At 52.1% G+C, this 15,707-nt stretch overlaps 1 protein-coding gene across 2 annotated transcripts in view; it reads right to left on the minus strand.

The window, feature by feature from the left end:
• LOC105700576 (T-lymphocyte activation antigen CD86) overlaps positions 1–15,583 on the minus strand; it is a 203,889-nt gene extending 188,306 nt beyond the window's left edge. For both annotated transcript variants that reach the window (XR_002762407.1, XM_012426537.1), the window contains exon 1: positions 15,569–15,583. The gene's annotated coding sequence lies outside the window, so the exon portion shown is untranslated. The remainder of the gene's footprint in view (positions 1–15,568) is intronic.
• Positions 15,584–15,707: the final 124 nt, after the last annotated feature.

The raw sequence follows: 15,707 nt of genomic DNA on the forward strand, positions 1-15,707 counted from the left end.
GAAAACACGCCGGAATCTCAGGAATGGGATTCAAAATGCGGAAGAGAAGGGCTGCGGAAATATCCGAGGGGAAGGGCCTTTAGATGGAACCGAACGTTGCGTGCGCAATTATGCGTGAAGTGCAGGAATGGGGGAATAACTTTTTGTTATTAATTCTTGTAGATTGATATGGACTATTGGGAGCGCGATAACAAATCGTCCCTTTAATTGGAGTTTTTAATTTTCTCGGGGGATTTTAGGGGACTCTTTTGGTTAATTCGAGCCCCCCTCCCCCGTTCAAACGGCACCTGTTTTATGTGCAATTACGAGAGACAAAGGAAGTGGATCAGAAGAAAGGGGCGATAAAAAAGATGAAATGCCCGTTCGATAGGGGAGGCTGATGAAGTCATCAGGCCCGGTAGTAAGGATTTACGACTGATTATACGATGGGGTAGTTATGGGGTTGTACTCCGAGCGCACCTCGGGGTGGTTCATCATGACCGTCGAAGTGACGAAGAACGGGAGGAGGCGACCTTAACCCCGGAGGTAATAAACTTTAGGTTTCCGCAGAAATCCACGGTGGCCACAGAGGGTTGTGGCCACGAGGGGGTTGAAAAGGAGTTCCGGGTCGAGTCGTGACCGAAGCGGAGTTGCGGCTGTCGCGTGCAGCCTGCTCCCTAGGGATTTCCTCCCTAGGGGTTTGCGCGGCCCCGCCGACACGAGTGATACCCCTTGCGCAGATTTGCAAAATCCCGCAACCCCGGAACAACCCCTGCTCCAGTCTGGTAATTTCCTCGAATTCCCTCCCTTCGACTCGAAATTCCTCCCCCCTCGATCCAGGGTGGCCGCCGTGGAATTAGCTTTTTCCCTTTTTCATTCCCTAAATTTTACAGCGCAACGCCCGGCGCCCTATCTATCGATATCTATTCATCGACCCTCCATCGACGGAAACGCGAGTCGGAGTTTCCGGGGAACGATTCGCCTTAACGCGATTACTGAAATGCACCACCCCCGGAGGGGGATGAAGACACTCCTACCTATTTCTCGCGAGTAGAATGAAAGTTTCACGCGGGTGATTGTCACCAATACCTCGCAGTGATGAATAATCGAACGACCTCTTGCCGGGTCGAGGGGGAGAGACAGGGTTTCCTTTTTATCAAAAACCTCCCTTCGGTTTAAATAAATAATTAAATGAGTAATGTCCTCGTCCACTTCGGAATTCCAGTCTCCCTTCCGAGAGTTCCTCGTAAGGGTGCGTTTCCGTTGGACCGGCCAATGGCGACCGACTTTCCGGTGGAGTCGCCAACTCAGTCCGAGTCGCCGCTGGCGCTGGCGCAGCTAACGAACAGCCCGGCCGAGAGTACACTCTGCTGCTTTAATTTTTACAACTCGCACCCCCGCACTTCCGGGGTAGCATTAACCTTCCTTCCACCCCAGGAACCCCTCGTTCTTTTTTCCACCCTCCTTTCCCTCCTCCCCTCTCTGGCCGGGGTTTTTGTCTTTGAGAAATTACGCCCTCCTCGGCGCGTCGGTTCAACGGGGAGGCCTGGAAAAGGTGTGGGACGGTTATTGTTGGGGTGACTGTAATTGCTGCGGAATTATGCTCGAGTGTAGAATCGCTTCGACGAGTACACGAGATCTCGGGTGGAGCGAAAAAATACGCGGTTATTTATTTCGTGGGTATTTTGAGAAAGTAGGGTAAAAAGGAATCGATTAATAATGCCGGGCCGAGATGAAGGCAAGGGATGACGGCTCTCCTGGAACAAATCCTGCTGTAAATACAGGGTCAGCAAACGGAACGAAAGCCTTTCGGGAAAGCGCATGAATTATTTCTCGAAATCTTGACCGGTCGTCGCGGACCCGCGGAAAATCTGCGGATTTGACCGGCGCGTTTTACCCCCTTAAAGTCTGGGGCCGGCTTTATCAAGCCCCGGTAATGGCTCGAACGAACGGATTTTTTAAATAATTGAGCGTGAATATCTGCGCCCCGATGTGAAATGCACGGTCGGATGTTTTAATGAATCGTGCATACGCCGCACCGCATGCTTCCCTCCCCCTCTCGCTTTGCGAGCAAAAATCCACAACGCCCTCTCCTCCCCCGATATTATTTCCGGGAACGGTTCCCCTGAATTTTGCAGGACCAGTTTGTAAAACGACGACCCGACGTGGGGGTGTCGAAATCCACGAGGAGAGACCAGCGGAAACGAGCCGCTTGATCTATTTTTCATGGATTTTTCCTCGGATTTTTTATATTTAAGGATAAATAAAATTATACCTAACAGCGTCGGATAAATTCCTCGGAATGGCACCTCGTTTCTTTGAAGGACCAATTTTCATCCCCCGGAGAAGAATTTCCTCAAGAAGAACGTCTACCCCCGAACCGTCGACGGACGATGAGACGACGTAACGCGATTAATTTCTGTCACGCAGTCGGTAACGAAGGGGAGGCTAATTACCCGACATGGCCGGATCGGGACCCTTCTTGCACCCGATTAACCGTGAAATGTTCGACAAATTATTTCGGCCCGGCCATGGCGGCTTTTCGCGCCCCTCTCGCGTTCTAAGTCGACTTTGACCTCTTAAGGGTGGGCGGAAAAATGTTTGCCGAAGTGTCACGGGAATTAAAAAATGAAAAATACGAAAGGAGCAAATAAATATACAAATCGTATAAACGTTGTTTCGAGAGGGTCGTAAATGGGAGGGTAAGGGTTTTAAGTTAGAGTCTGGAAGTCTCAGAGCTCAGGCAAGAGATGCTCCCTTCTCCGGGAGGAATCACGCGCCTCGGTTAAGGGTGGTCTCGGAAATCGGACACCTGCTTAGCACCCTCGTCAAAGGTAATGGCTCGTGAGGCCGAGAGGGAGTAAATGAATTGTGATATCGAAATCTCATTTCGGCCACGAGCCACCACAAAGCGCGGAAAATCCGATTCCCATTATTTCTGGACGACGGGACGCGCGCGGCCTCCCCGGCGTCCGGAGGGTAGTTTCCACCCCGCGATTCGGATCGATCATCGCGGCCCTCGGCGACTCCTCGCCGATGAAAACGCCGGCGCCGTCATCGCCGAGGTAATTGCATTTTTCAACTTTCCTCGCGCGGGGGCGAAATTGATAAAGCGAGGGAAAAAGAGCGGACCGCGGCGCCGGCCGCTGATTTGCGGAGTTCCTCCCTTCGACCCCTTCCTCTAGGGCGAGGAAGGGTTGGGGAAGGGTTGAGAGGCGAAAGGGAAAGCGGGTAGTCGATCGAACGCGCGTTTCCAGATCTCGATCGTTTTGCCATCCGCGCGGCAGTTCGCTCGCAAATGATACGTTGTAAACCTGCCTCATTATTTCGCATGGCTCGTAAAACTCGAACTACCGCTGCCGGAGCACGCTCGCCATTGTTGCGGTACTTATCCTGCGGGACTCGTGTCCTTCGACTATTTTTATAGGGCCGTGTTCCCGCACGACTTGGCCGTGCCTTCAAATTGCCACCCCCGACAGGGGAGGCACGCCAACGCGCTTTAAAAATATACACGGGGAAGAAGGAAGAACTCGTCCTCGTTTATCTCCTGTATCCTCGGAGACCTCGATCGTTCCTAATGGACGTCTCCAAATTTATGCCGTCTCCTTTGGACGTGAAACCGTGATATGGAAGAGTTCACATATTTTTCAGAGGTCCTCTAGTACGGTTGTAGAATTTAGCAAACGGATCAGGGAGTTTCTTCTTATGCGGAAACATGATAAGAGTATGCGTATACTTACAAGTTCTCCGTACTATCGTTCTTTCGGAATTTTAGAAAAATGCCAAAAATCTTGCAACCCAAAAACTCCAGGGACGTTTCTCGCGCCAGGTGTCGCGTCCGCTCTAGAAGGTGCTTTCTTGCACCTTCCCGTTCTCTTATTTTTCCCTCCTTTTCCTTTCCTTTCCTTTAAATTCCCCGCCTGGCGGGATTAATTCTTCTCGAGCGACGAGGGCCGGGGCTTTTTCCGATCCTCGAAGCGAGGCCGAGGACGAAGTCGAGGACGCCCACGCGGTGGAGGAGGCCGACGCTGAAGGAGGTGCTCGCGAGCGGTTCCGATGCGGAAAAGGGGCGCGGGGAAATTGAAAGAGGAAAATCCTGGGCCGAGGTCCTTGCTCGTGCCGGAAGACCGGATTATGAAATCTGGCTCGTCGGGCGGCGATTTCAACGCCGGCCGGCGGGAAGGGAAGAGGAGAGAAAGCGAAAGAGACCGGTCACCGAAATTCCAAGTCCTTGACCCGCTTCCGGGGAAATAACTGCGAAAAGCTCGCGCCCTTTTCAAAGGCCTCCCACGCTGACCTCAACCCCGGGCGCCTCATTGTTTCCTTCCGGCAGGAGGTGGCCGCGCGTAAAAATGGAATTAATTCCCGCGGAATATCGCGCACCCGAATACAAATTGCGGGAACCTCCACCCGATTCAACCCTGGACCGTGGAATTCGGATTAATCGGGAACACCGCGACTCCACCGCGTGACGGATCCCGGTCATTTCTCAGAAGACGGTGTCATAACGTAATTAATGCCGGCCGACTCGCGAAGTGTCCAAGGAGTTGCACTTAGCTCGGAGAAACTCGGGGACAGTTTAGAAGTTCCCAAGCTCATTTCTACTCGTCGGAACTTTCGGATACGGAAAGCCCCGAGAGAAAGAGACTCGCCGGGGGACGAGGGCAGATATTATATCCGCGGAGGGGACCGATGGTGCCCGGTAAATAAACATAAAATTCAATTATCGAATTGGCAATCTCGGTAAAGGCAGATGAAAAGGACAATTCCTCGAGGGGTAGATCCACCCCCCGGGCGAGTTTTGCGAGACTTTTCTCTCGTCGTCGAAAGTTGCTCCTATTGGAAGTAAACTCTCGGCGAAATCCACCTTCATTAGGCCGGCCAATTAATGTCAATCGGCAAGAAGTTTCGCATTAAGTCGGCGAGTCTGCCGATAAATCGAAAAACGGGGACGGAATCATTGGGGCCGAATGGAACGGAGTAATCTAAACTATTCCACCCTTAAGGACACCACCGGGTATCTACCCTCGATTCTTCCCTCGTACCGAGTTTTATTTAATTTCTTGATCAATAACATAAGAACAAAAAATTGTCAAAGCGCCTTAGACCGAAGAACCTCAATGACAGATTTTTCATCATCGGGTTTAATGCGCCTCCCTGGAGAATCTCGTACCTTGATCTTTTTTCCAGCTTATTTCATGGAAGAGACCGATTCATCGTGAAAACTTGATGCGATAAAAAATTATCATTGTCTCAGAAACCAGTTAAAATTTCGTTGCAATTGCTTCTTAAGTTGTTCTTTAAAGAACTGCAATGAGATCCTCCAAAGAAATTCGTCCATCGCCATGTAGATCTCACCCCGCTCCACTTTTAAGATATTCCCCGTGTCCTGAAGGAGGATCCCCAGTTACGAAGTCGCATTATACCGTCGTAAACTTCAAGATGGTACGTAGTTGCTTTTCTTAATCCGAAAGTAGCTTCTTTCAGCGCAGCCCTCTCTGCCAAAGATCCACCCAAAACGGTCGCGCTTCGACGAGCGAATTATTTTTTTTTCCTTCCTCTATTTCGCGTTCCTTTGGGGTTCTTCGGTCGTCTTAAGAGCCGGATAAAGTGCGGGGGTGGTGTACAGAATTATCGAGCGACCAGGGCAAATGGAACGAACGTAATCCGAGCCATTTCGCATTAATGGACGTCGCTCGAGGACCCGCACTCGCGCGAGCACTAAACTCCAGGCTGACCCCTCATTAGAATCGGCGAGCAATGTGCGAAGACGCGTAAAGCGTGTATAAACCAAGTAATTATTCCGCCCGACGACTAAAATCCGCGACGCGGCCACGAAATAATGCGCATATTAATTCGCGAAGCTGGAGAACTCGAAGAGAGGACGCGACTCTGAAGAGGCGGCGAGGTCTCGAAGAGAGGACATAAGTGTCGACGAAAAGACGCGGATCTTTGTCAATTGTCATCAAGGGGAAGTTCCAGGCCGTAAACGTAGAACCGTGAAATATTAAATGTGGAATAAAAATTAGAAAAGCACAAATTAGAAAATGTCTAAATACCCGTACCATCTTATTTTATATCCGGGGTGGTGGCGTTTAACGCCACTTTTTCTCAGTGTATCGGCTTAAATCGCGCGAAGAGTAATTCAGCCTGATTCGTAATCCGTTTAACGGAAATATTCGCTGGGATTGGATTTCCCACGGCGAGTTGAAATCGCGGGCGATCGGGCCGGGCAGATTTTCGATTGGCCCGTTTCCCGATAAATTTTCAGGCCAAGTGATTACGCCGGAGTAAAAATGCGCCCCCCTCTCCGAGGGGCGAATTGTAAATATTATATTAAAAGCGAAGAGTAATCGTATTAATGGACGCCAATTAAGAGCGCAGGATGTTTGCTCGCCCGGTCGACGCGGATTCCAGGCCGAAGGAGGAAAGGGAGGAAACGGGGGATTATTTATGGGGATATTAGCGATTATTGAGATGCGTGGCGCCGTTGTTGGTCTTTTCCGAGTTTATGCAGAGCCCGCCGAAGTTGTTTAGGGGTAACGTCTTCATCCGATTACGGCCAGAGTGAAATAGTGCGGAAGCACGGCGACATCTTGCAGCGAGCCCGGCTTTCGCCCCTTCTCGGCGGAATGTAGAGCAAGGGGTGGAACGAGACGCCAATAATGTTCGTCTCTGTAATGGCGAAGAATAACAATGGCTCCCCGTAATTTGCATTCCGCCAAGTACCCGGCCAAGCCAGTCATTTCTAATGATTATCTCCAATTTCGCCCGTTCCCCCGTCCCGCACCCTCTCGTGGCCTTGTTCTCGTGTTTCCCCTGTTTCTTCGCGACACGGGTCAATAGAAAAGGGTCGAAAAGTAAAACAAGACGGGAAAATAGAGAGAAAACCCTAAGATACGCTCGGAAATAACTGTGAGACTTCGAATACTTCAGAATATATGCGGCGAGCCTTAATTCCAACCTCCTCGTCCCATTTCGAATCCTTTTTCGTGACCCCCGACCTCCGATTTCGGGATCCACGGCTCCTTATTGAATTCACCGAATGAAAATTCACCGTTGAAATCGCGACCTTCTTGTCGCGTCCTTTCGCCTTTCCAGTAACTGAACCGCGGATTTATATTAGCCATTGCTAAAGGTCCCGAGAAAAGTGGCCGCGATTAATCGTCGCGGGGATTCCATGTGTACCGGGGGTGGAGGAGGACATTAAGGGACGTCCCCCTTTTCCGAGTCGCGGGAGTGCCCGTCAACTCGGGGAAGCGTCTCCTGGGGGTGGCAGCCCCCGAGGCACCTGGAGGCATCTAAGACGCCGCATTAATTTCCCGCATCCCTACCTGCGGGGGACGGGGGCTGCCAGGTGAAAAAGTGGATCTCGAGTCCTCCACCCCGAGGAGCCTGGACCAGTTGCACCTCCATTGAGGGGCAACCACTTGGGATGATTTTCGCATTTCCCGAGGAAACTAGCGAAAGACTTCCCGCGGGAGAGACGTCCCCCTTCCTCGGAAAAATCGAGGAAAAATAACCCCCTAGATGGCGCACCTCCCCCCGAAGAAAGAAGTCCCCGAAACCTCCTTAAATCCGATTTTCTCCGTCACCCCAACCTCTCCAAGGAAAACGCACTCCGCATGGGCGATAATTCGCGGGGGGTAAATTCTCGCGGGGTAATTCCACCCCCACGGTCCTCCATCGATTGTGCTTGTAATACACGGGGCTGCGTACTCGAAAGTGACATTAATAGCCCGTAAAGTGCAAATGCCGTGGCGATTTGCCGCCCTATGTCGCAATTAAGCCGCTTTCGCGGCCCGGCCGCGCGCGTTTGCGGCCCCCGGTAATTGCGACAGTTCACTTCGACGATTTTATTAATCGCGAGGGGGGTGACGGTATAGAGGATCCCCTGATCAATTCAAAAGCCTCTTAACGATATTCCGAGATATCGAATGGCGCGTCGATCCCGCGGCGTTTAAATATTTTTATCCATCTACCCACCCTTGTCGCTAAATATCGACATCCCGCGAAAGAGGGAGTTATTTAATTACGATGAAAAATTGAAAACGTTAACGACGAGTCCGCGTATAATGGGGGATTTGCAATCAGACCGCAGCTCGGCGCGAATTATGCAGGGCGATTTCGGCCATTCCGGCGAAACTTTGATCCCAGCCCGTGTTTCCTGCACTGTGACTACCAAATGGGCTGGAAGTTCTAATCGAGCTTGAATTAGAAATCGCCGATGAACGAGCTATCGTTAGAGTCGGCGTCGACGGCCGAAATCGACGGCCATCGAAGGGGTTGATCGCGCGGTTCGCCGATCGGCCGAAGTCCGGGAAAAAGCGGCGGAATTCCGACGGAAAAATTCCGAGTTACGGACGGACGCGGCGTAATTGCGGCAGGGGTTGCGTCGGAAGGACCCGGGGTCCCGAACGAAGTAATTAAAACCAACGAGCTAATTTTTCCTCCCCCGTGTGTTTTTCTCCCCCTTTTTGCCGCCTCGAACCCGCTACCCCCTATCGGGCGCCGCTTTAAAATAGTTTCCACGGGAACTCACTTTAAAGGGATCCGTTCCATTTGTTGCTAACGACTTGGCGGGAAGTGCAAGGAATCTGCATTCCGCGGAATTCCTCGGCAATCTCTCGATTTAATTCACCGCGTGCAAGTGGGAGGGGACGGGAGGGACGCAAACGTTTGTCCCCTTTTGATGGACCCGAGTAAATCTGCATAGAGCCGGTGAATAAATCAATTTTCTAGAGTTTACGGAGCCTAGGGAGTTTTCGGAAATTTAGTGCGGCTCCTGGGGGAGCTCGATAAGAAGCGGGCTTTTAGGAGCTGATAAGGCGGAGTCGTCCGTTAACGGTTAACTGGAATTTAATGGCGACCCCTTTCCCTTGGGATATGATGTACATATATATATCCGTGTACACGGGGGTACCCGTAGGTGTGGGTTTTTTCGACGTACTCCAATAAATTAGAGAAAGTCTTTGAGCTCCGGCGCGCCCCGGGCGGCCGGGGCTTAATTTCGAGGCCCCTTTGAGAAGGTTTGGGAGGCTGGGATCTTCGGAAAATTCGCGGAGGAGGAGCCGTTCATCAAATTCTTTCCCGCAATCGGCTGGCCGATCGATCGAGCCCTGCGGAATTAATTCAAAGGCGGAATTGTCGCCCGCGTGCCGCGGCCCGCGCGGAGGAATGCGTTTATTACATAGCTCACCGCGAGACGTACCGATCGTTCAGGAATTCCCTTCGATTTTGGCGGGCAACGCCGTTTACGTAGTAATAACGGTGCGCCATGAATAGTTGCCTTCGATTCAAGATAGACACTTGTAATCGAGAGCGAAAAGGACCGCGTCCGAAAATTCTAAACGAGAACCCCAGAATATGGTACATGCTTCGCAAAGAATTCCAAAATTTTCCCGACGAGTTCTAAAAAAATGTAGAAACCGTGCAATCTAGCCAAACGACGAGTCGATCACCGCTGGGCATTTTAAGAAGTCCTTAACCCGAGGGATCCGCCTCGAAGAGGCTTTCGAAGAGGGTCCTTCTTCGCAGGATCGAGATGCAAATGAGGTCGATCGCGTAAAGACTGATTGCGACTCCAGGGCGGACTTACGGTCTTGGCCGAGGAAAGCGGGGCGAAAACCGAGGAGACAAAGAAAGAGAAAGAGCAAGTTCGGGGGGAGGGGGTGATTCCGGCAGGTGTGGCCAGAAACACTCGAGCGGGGCGTTTAAGCCCTCCCGAGTTCCTTTGAAGTATTACCATGTTTTTACCCCCGCGAGTGCTCGCAGAGTTTTCGTAGGGCAAAAAAAATCCGAGAGGGGGGTTGGGGGGCAAAAAAAAGGAAACGGCGGGGGAGGAACGCGGAATCCATTAAAGCTTTGTGTACCATCGCGGGCCGGTACTTTCGAAGCCTCCTTTATCTGGCGAGCTGTCGCCAGCAGCGAGTGCGCTTTCAACCCCCGCCATCCAGACGTGGCCCTGATGCATGCACATGCACCTGCACCCCCGGCTGCACTTCGTTGCGTTTCGTTGCATTTCGTTGCATGCCGTTGCACTTCGCTTCTTGGCACGCCACGGCGGGGCGCCGAGTCAAGATGGCGGGCTTCGACCCCCTCTTGGCTAGGACCACCCTCGGGGCTGTTCCGAATAATTCCCCGGGGACTACGGGATGGGGATCGCGATGAGCAATCGTTTCCCGATTTAATCGCTTCCCGGGATCGCCCCCCCGCGACCGTTTACGATTATTTTCGCATTTTATCCGGTATTATTTACGGTTACCTGCGCGTCCAGGTACGGGCGTTACGTCGGGGGGCGGGATCGATTGCCGCCTCGTTATTTCCCCGGATTATTTCGTTATTGAATTCGCCGGATGGAATGCGAAATTTTCGATTTTAAATCGGCCGGATTGCGTTAAAGCGAACGCCCTCGTATTGTTCCACGTCACTCGCCATGTCGAGGGGGCGCGTCCACGGTTAAGTTGCCCGTTTCCCCCCCTCGTCGGAGCGGGACTTAACATTTGCTATCGGCTCGCCGTAAATTGATCGAATCGCGCGTTGATTGGCGCCCTTGTTCGTCCCCCTGAAACGGGACGTCGGCTCGACGGGGAAAACACGGCCGAAATGAAAGCGGCTCCATCCCTGGGCGAATACGCTCCGCTTTCGGGGCGAATCGCGAAGGCGAGTCACGCCAGCGGGAGCCAAATTTCCAAAGTGCATTGCAAATATTTACAACTGGCGCGACGAGCGCGTCCGCCGGATCGAATCGGCTGGTCATTCGAGGGTGACCCCTTTATCCGGACCGTCCCTCTTAGTCTCCGACGGGATAAGGAATTACCGCTCTCTTCTTTTTTAATCCCTCCCTGCGTGCTCTTCGGGGGACCCTTCGCCGAAGTCCAAGTCTTTTTCTCGCCGCTCTTTTAAATCGAGGAGAAACTCCCGAGTGATACGGGGACGTGCACCCCTGGGCGTCGGGATGCACTTTTAACGCGCCGAAGAGAGGAGGCCGCCTCGACGCGGGACGTCACGCCCGATGAATGCTAATCCCCCGGTCATTCATGAAAATTCATCGGCGCCGAATAAACAACGAATAACGTTAACGTAATGCGTCGAAGTCACGTCGGGGCCAGGGGGGTGGAAGGGGACACGCGTGTCGATCGGTGCATTCGCGTGTGCGACATGAATGCCAATGCGTCGCGTCGTATGGGGTGCACAGAGAGAGAGAGACGGGCCGAGGTAGGTGACGGCGATATGTACATATATGTACGTAGGTATCGTAGTTACCGTATAACCGACCCGGGGGACAGAATCGGGGAAACTTTTTTGCGAGCACTGCCGGTAGTTAATTCATGCAAATTGCCGGGAAATTTATATGGGGTTCTCCAGGGGGTGGGAGCCACCCTCATCAGGCCTGGCAGTTGTTGGCCATGCGGCGATTTTTAATCGCGAGACCGCCTAAACGATTTCCAATCTGCTTCCGAATTCGTCCCACTTCGTCCCTGGAATTCTCGGCCTGAATTCCCCTCGGCGAACACCGCGTTCCGATACGGAGCCGAAGGGATGCAGCGATGCACCCCTCGGTGGCATACACGGGGTGCATACGACGCGAGGGATGCCCGACATTGATCGAGAGGTCTGTAGAGCACTTAAGAGGGGAAATAAAAATGCCGAGCGGGGAATCGTATTTCTTGAGGTGGGAGGGCCGTTATATGGAACGTAACGAGATGCGATTGCGGGAAATAATTATTTAGGGTCGATTGAGAGAGCATCAAAATGGAACCGTAGAAGTCGAGGTGCAATTCTCGCGGGACGTTGGAAGATAAATTCTCCGAGGTGCAACATTCGGGCGAAGACTTCGCGGAACCGCCTCCATTATTACCTCATAAAATGTCTCTCGATATTTGCCGGAAATATATATACGTAGGTATATGTATACACCGTATATGCAGGAAGTACCCACGTCTCCGAAGGTACCTCGAAGGCGAACTTCCTCGATTTTCCTGAATTATCGAAGCGAGTCCCGGTCGCAAGGACCTTGCTTCTAGCCTCGACACCGTCTAATAAAAGGATAATTGTCACCGAGCGATTTATCACTATTCCACGACCCCGAGACGTGCATTAGAGCCGCGATCGCGAATTCGCGGAGGGTCGCGCTCTCTCCTTCCCCGCGAGCCCCTCGGAGTAAATCGAAAACCCCGCGACCCGGATCCGGGGATTTCCTTTTTTTTTTTTTTTCTCCAGTGCCGCACGTTTGATTTCGGAATTCCGAAACTGCGGGGAAAAATCTGAAAAGCGAGGAAATTGAGGGGAAAAATCAAGAGGACGCGGTCCCGGGGGTGGAGAAATACGCATTTGATGTACCGCCGAGCGGGGCGCAAAGTCGCGTGCTCGATGAGCAATGCGGAATACCGCGGGGCATGCCACCCCCGGTTCGGTTCGGAGTGGCGAGCAGGGGATGAAATTTAATACCCAAGTTTAGGAGTGGCGGAAGGGGCGGAAAGCCATAGGATTGTCATTTCGCCTCGACGTTCTTTCACCCGGTGAGACTGTACAATTACTCGCGCGACACGGCCACCCTGTGGCCCGGGGCCGAGCTTTACATCATAACACCGAATGAAATATTTAAACCCGGAATGCGCCCCGGAATTCTCCCTCTTCATCCCCTGTCTGGCCTCTCGACCTCACCCCTTCCTTCCCTGCTCGCCGGACAGTGCACTTTATGTCCGCGACTCTTTCTCCCTCCGTCTCAACCTGTCCCTCCGCTCTTCCCCGGGGTTGACTCGGGGACATTTCGCGAAATTAGGTGCCCGAGGTGTTTCGTGGAAATATATTTATCTATGACGTATCATCCCTTAACCCGCGCACGTAGCGATACGTACCAATTGGGAAATTCAAATTTAATTACACGGGAAATCTCCGGAGAGCCGTTTCGGGGTTTTCTTCCCTGCAGGGTTGACCAGAGGTGATTTGTCTCCGAATTTCAGGATATTTCCCCGGAATCGGTTGTTCTCGGCTGTTTATGAATGCTGGTGCGTGTTTTACCTTTGGGAACCCGGGGTGGAAGTCAGGGAAGCGGATGCACCTGACGTGGGGTTGAGTCGTTGGGATAGGTTAAGGGGATGCTAAAGTGGCATCTGACGGTGCGGTCGTTCGTGAAACTTTTCTCCGAACTGGGTGTACCGAATCGTCTCAAACATTACAACGCGAATACGGAGGCTATGAGGAAGGCCCTAGCATGCATGAAAATCAATTTTTTATAACATTCAGAAATTTCTGTACACAGATTTTAATAAACTAAAATGTCAGGGATGTCGGAACATTTCTTATAGCCTCTGTATTCACGTTGTAAAGTGTGATACGATTCGGTAGACCCAGGTCGGAGAAAAGTTTCGTAAATAAAAACGGACCACTTTGACGTCACTTCCACGTCATCTTAAGAACGATCTCCGCGGACTTTGGAAGGTGGGCTCGAACTTGGGCTTCGGCTTCCCTCGAGCTCGAATTATTTCAGACAACCGTTTCGCAATGGAGGTAATATTGTTCTTCCTCGAGCAGAAGACCACCGCTCGCGGGGTTCTCCTCGAGGAAGTCTGCTCCATTATGGAACGCGTAATCCTCGACCAGCTCCACCACTTGGACCGGTTCCCTGTATAAATTAAGAGGAGAAGAACGGACGCGACCACCCTGAAAGAGCCGAAGATACTCGAGGAGGTGCGAATGCGTACCAAGACGTTTGAAATGGCTCGAAAGTTTCAAGATTTCTTCGCTGACGAGGACTCCACGCCGCGTCCAAGATGGCGCCGGCCGGTCCAGCCGCGAGCTGTCACTGTCGCCCGCCACTTCGACCGCTAAGTGGATCTTTACTTAGCGCCGCGGGCCGTTCACGTTATTTTCATTATTAATGGAGAGCCTCGAAAATAGGCGCGCCTCCGGGCGGACACTTTGTCGATAACGCTTCCGCCACCTCTGAATAATGCTACCCTTCATTCAGGAAAATCGAACCGCGGGGCCCAGCCGCGAGATTAAGTGCCGCCGAGCGCTAAACAAGATGGCGGCCCGCCCGGAAGGAGCCCAGCTCCTTAATTTACGGGACGATTTTTGGGGACCGAGACAAGGGAGAGCAGTGGGACATTTTTCACAAAGGTAAAACGTTGATATATTGCGCTGCTCGAGTTTTTGCAAAGCGAGAGGGAGAGCGAGACATCTTATGAGATCCTTGGGATAAATGTATAGGAACGGCGCGGTTTTTGACGCTTTTTCGTCGCGAAACGAAGGAAACGCGCAAAGGCAGGAATCGCTTTGGCGGAGCGAAGCTGGCGTGCCGCAATTATTAAGCCGCGCGAAACGTCTGGCGCGCTCCTGCAAAGTTGGACGTGCACCAAAATCGTCCGAGGGGCCCAAAGGAAATCCGCTTACCGCCAAACAATGGTAATCAACGGCTAACAGTGTACATAATTTGAAACTTTTCCCCCCGGCGATAACCGCGGGCGCGGCGCGCGTTGCGAGGATTCCGCGCGGGGCTGCCGCCGCCAGGCTACGTCTCTCGCGTGTACGAAAACATAATTCCTCTCGAGCTTTTTCCGAAATATATCCGCCGCACGCTCCTCGAACTTTCGCGGCGGCTGGAATGTAACTTTCGGCCTCCGTTTTCAAACGAATCGCGTTTCAGCCCCTCCCTTCACTCGCCCATTTAATTCGAAAAAGTGTCCGTTTCTCTCTGGGATTTTTTATCTATCGGGGTTCGCGGGCGCGGGTGGAAGGAGTGTTTGAGATTCGTTGACGTAGCCGATAACGCTCTGCGACGAGAATGGATCCGAATACCAGATGCTCGATATATATTCTCATTGTTGAATAAATTTCCCCCCCATTTCGAACAGCGACGCGCTCGTGGCGCCATCTCACGTCGCGAGTGCGGACCCTATACCCAAAAGTACGAGGCGATCGAATACTCCGCCGCTACGCGGATAAAGAAATTTATAAAATTCATCCTCACTTAATATGCATTTATCATAAACTTCTAAATATATTTATAACGTTATAACATTAAGTTACAACCTCCCAAGATTGTGCAGGAAAATTAACACGGGCACCGGAGCCGCGAGATATGTTACAACCGTTACAAATATACCGAACCTGAACAAGACTTTCGACGAAACGGTCATAAAAATAGAATATCCTTTTTACGGTACACGGTAGGAATCCAACGATTGCTTTCCATTCGCGCGATCGCGGCTTGATGCCGATTGTCATCGGCACCCTCCACCCTGAACCGATGCGAAAAAGGAAAAAGAAAAGAGCTTTGTCCCCGAACCTCTCAACGGGATCCAGACTTTCGACGAAACTCGAGGTTCGACCTCGTCCAAATTCCCCGGGATTTCCGAGCTGGTCTTGAATTTTCGATAAAAAGGGAAGGCTTTAAGGTACGCGGTCGCATCATGGGCTGGCCTATGACTAAACATGCCTACTGCGAGACTCAGGCCTCGTCCTACACGGGAACTTCTTCGCCGCCATCGTCGCAATGCGGCATCGTCTCCACCAGGGCCATCCCCATGTGCGCGAACGTCCTCTCGGCCGCAAAATCATGTCTGAGGAAACGACTCATGCTCACCGTGATGCTCTTCATTGTCCTCCTGTCACTTCTCTACTGGGGCATCGCCACCAACCGAATCAAACGGCGACCCCTTCGACCGGTACAACGAAACACACCTCCTACCCCGCCGACCCTACAAACCCAGGGAAATGTTGAT

This window comes from Orussus abietinus, unplaced genomic scaffold, assembly GCF_000612105.2.
Source record: "Orussus abietinus isolate OABI.00-Male unplaced genomic scaffold, Oabi_2.0 scaffold2, whole genome shotgun sequence".
NCBI lineage: Eukaryota > Metazoa > Arthropoda > Insecta > Hymenoptera > Orussidae > Orussus > Orussus abietinus.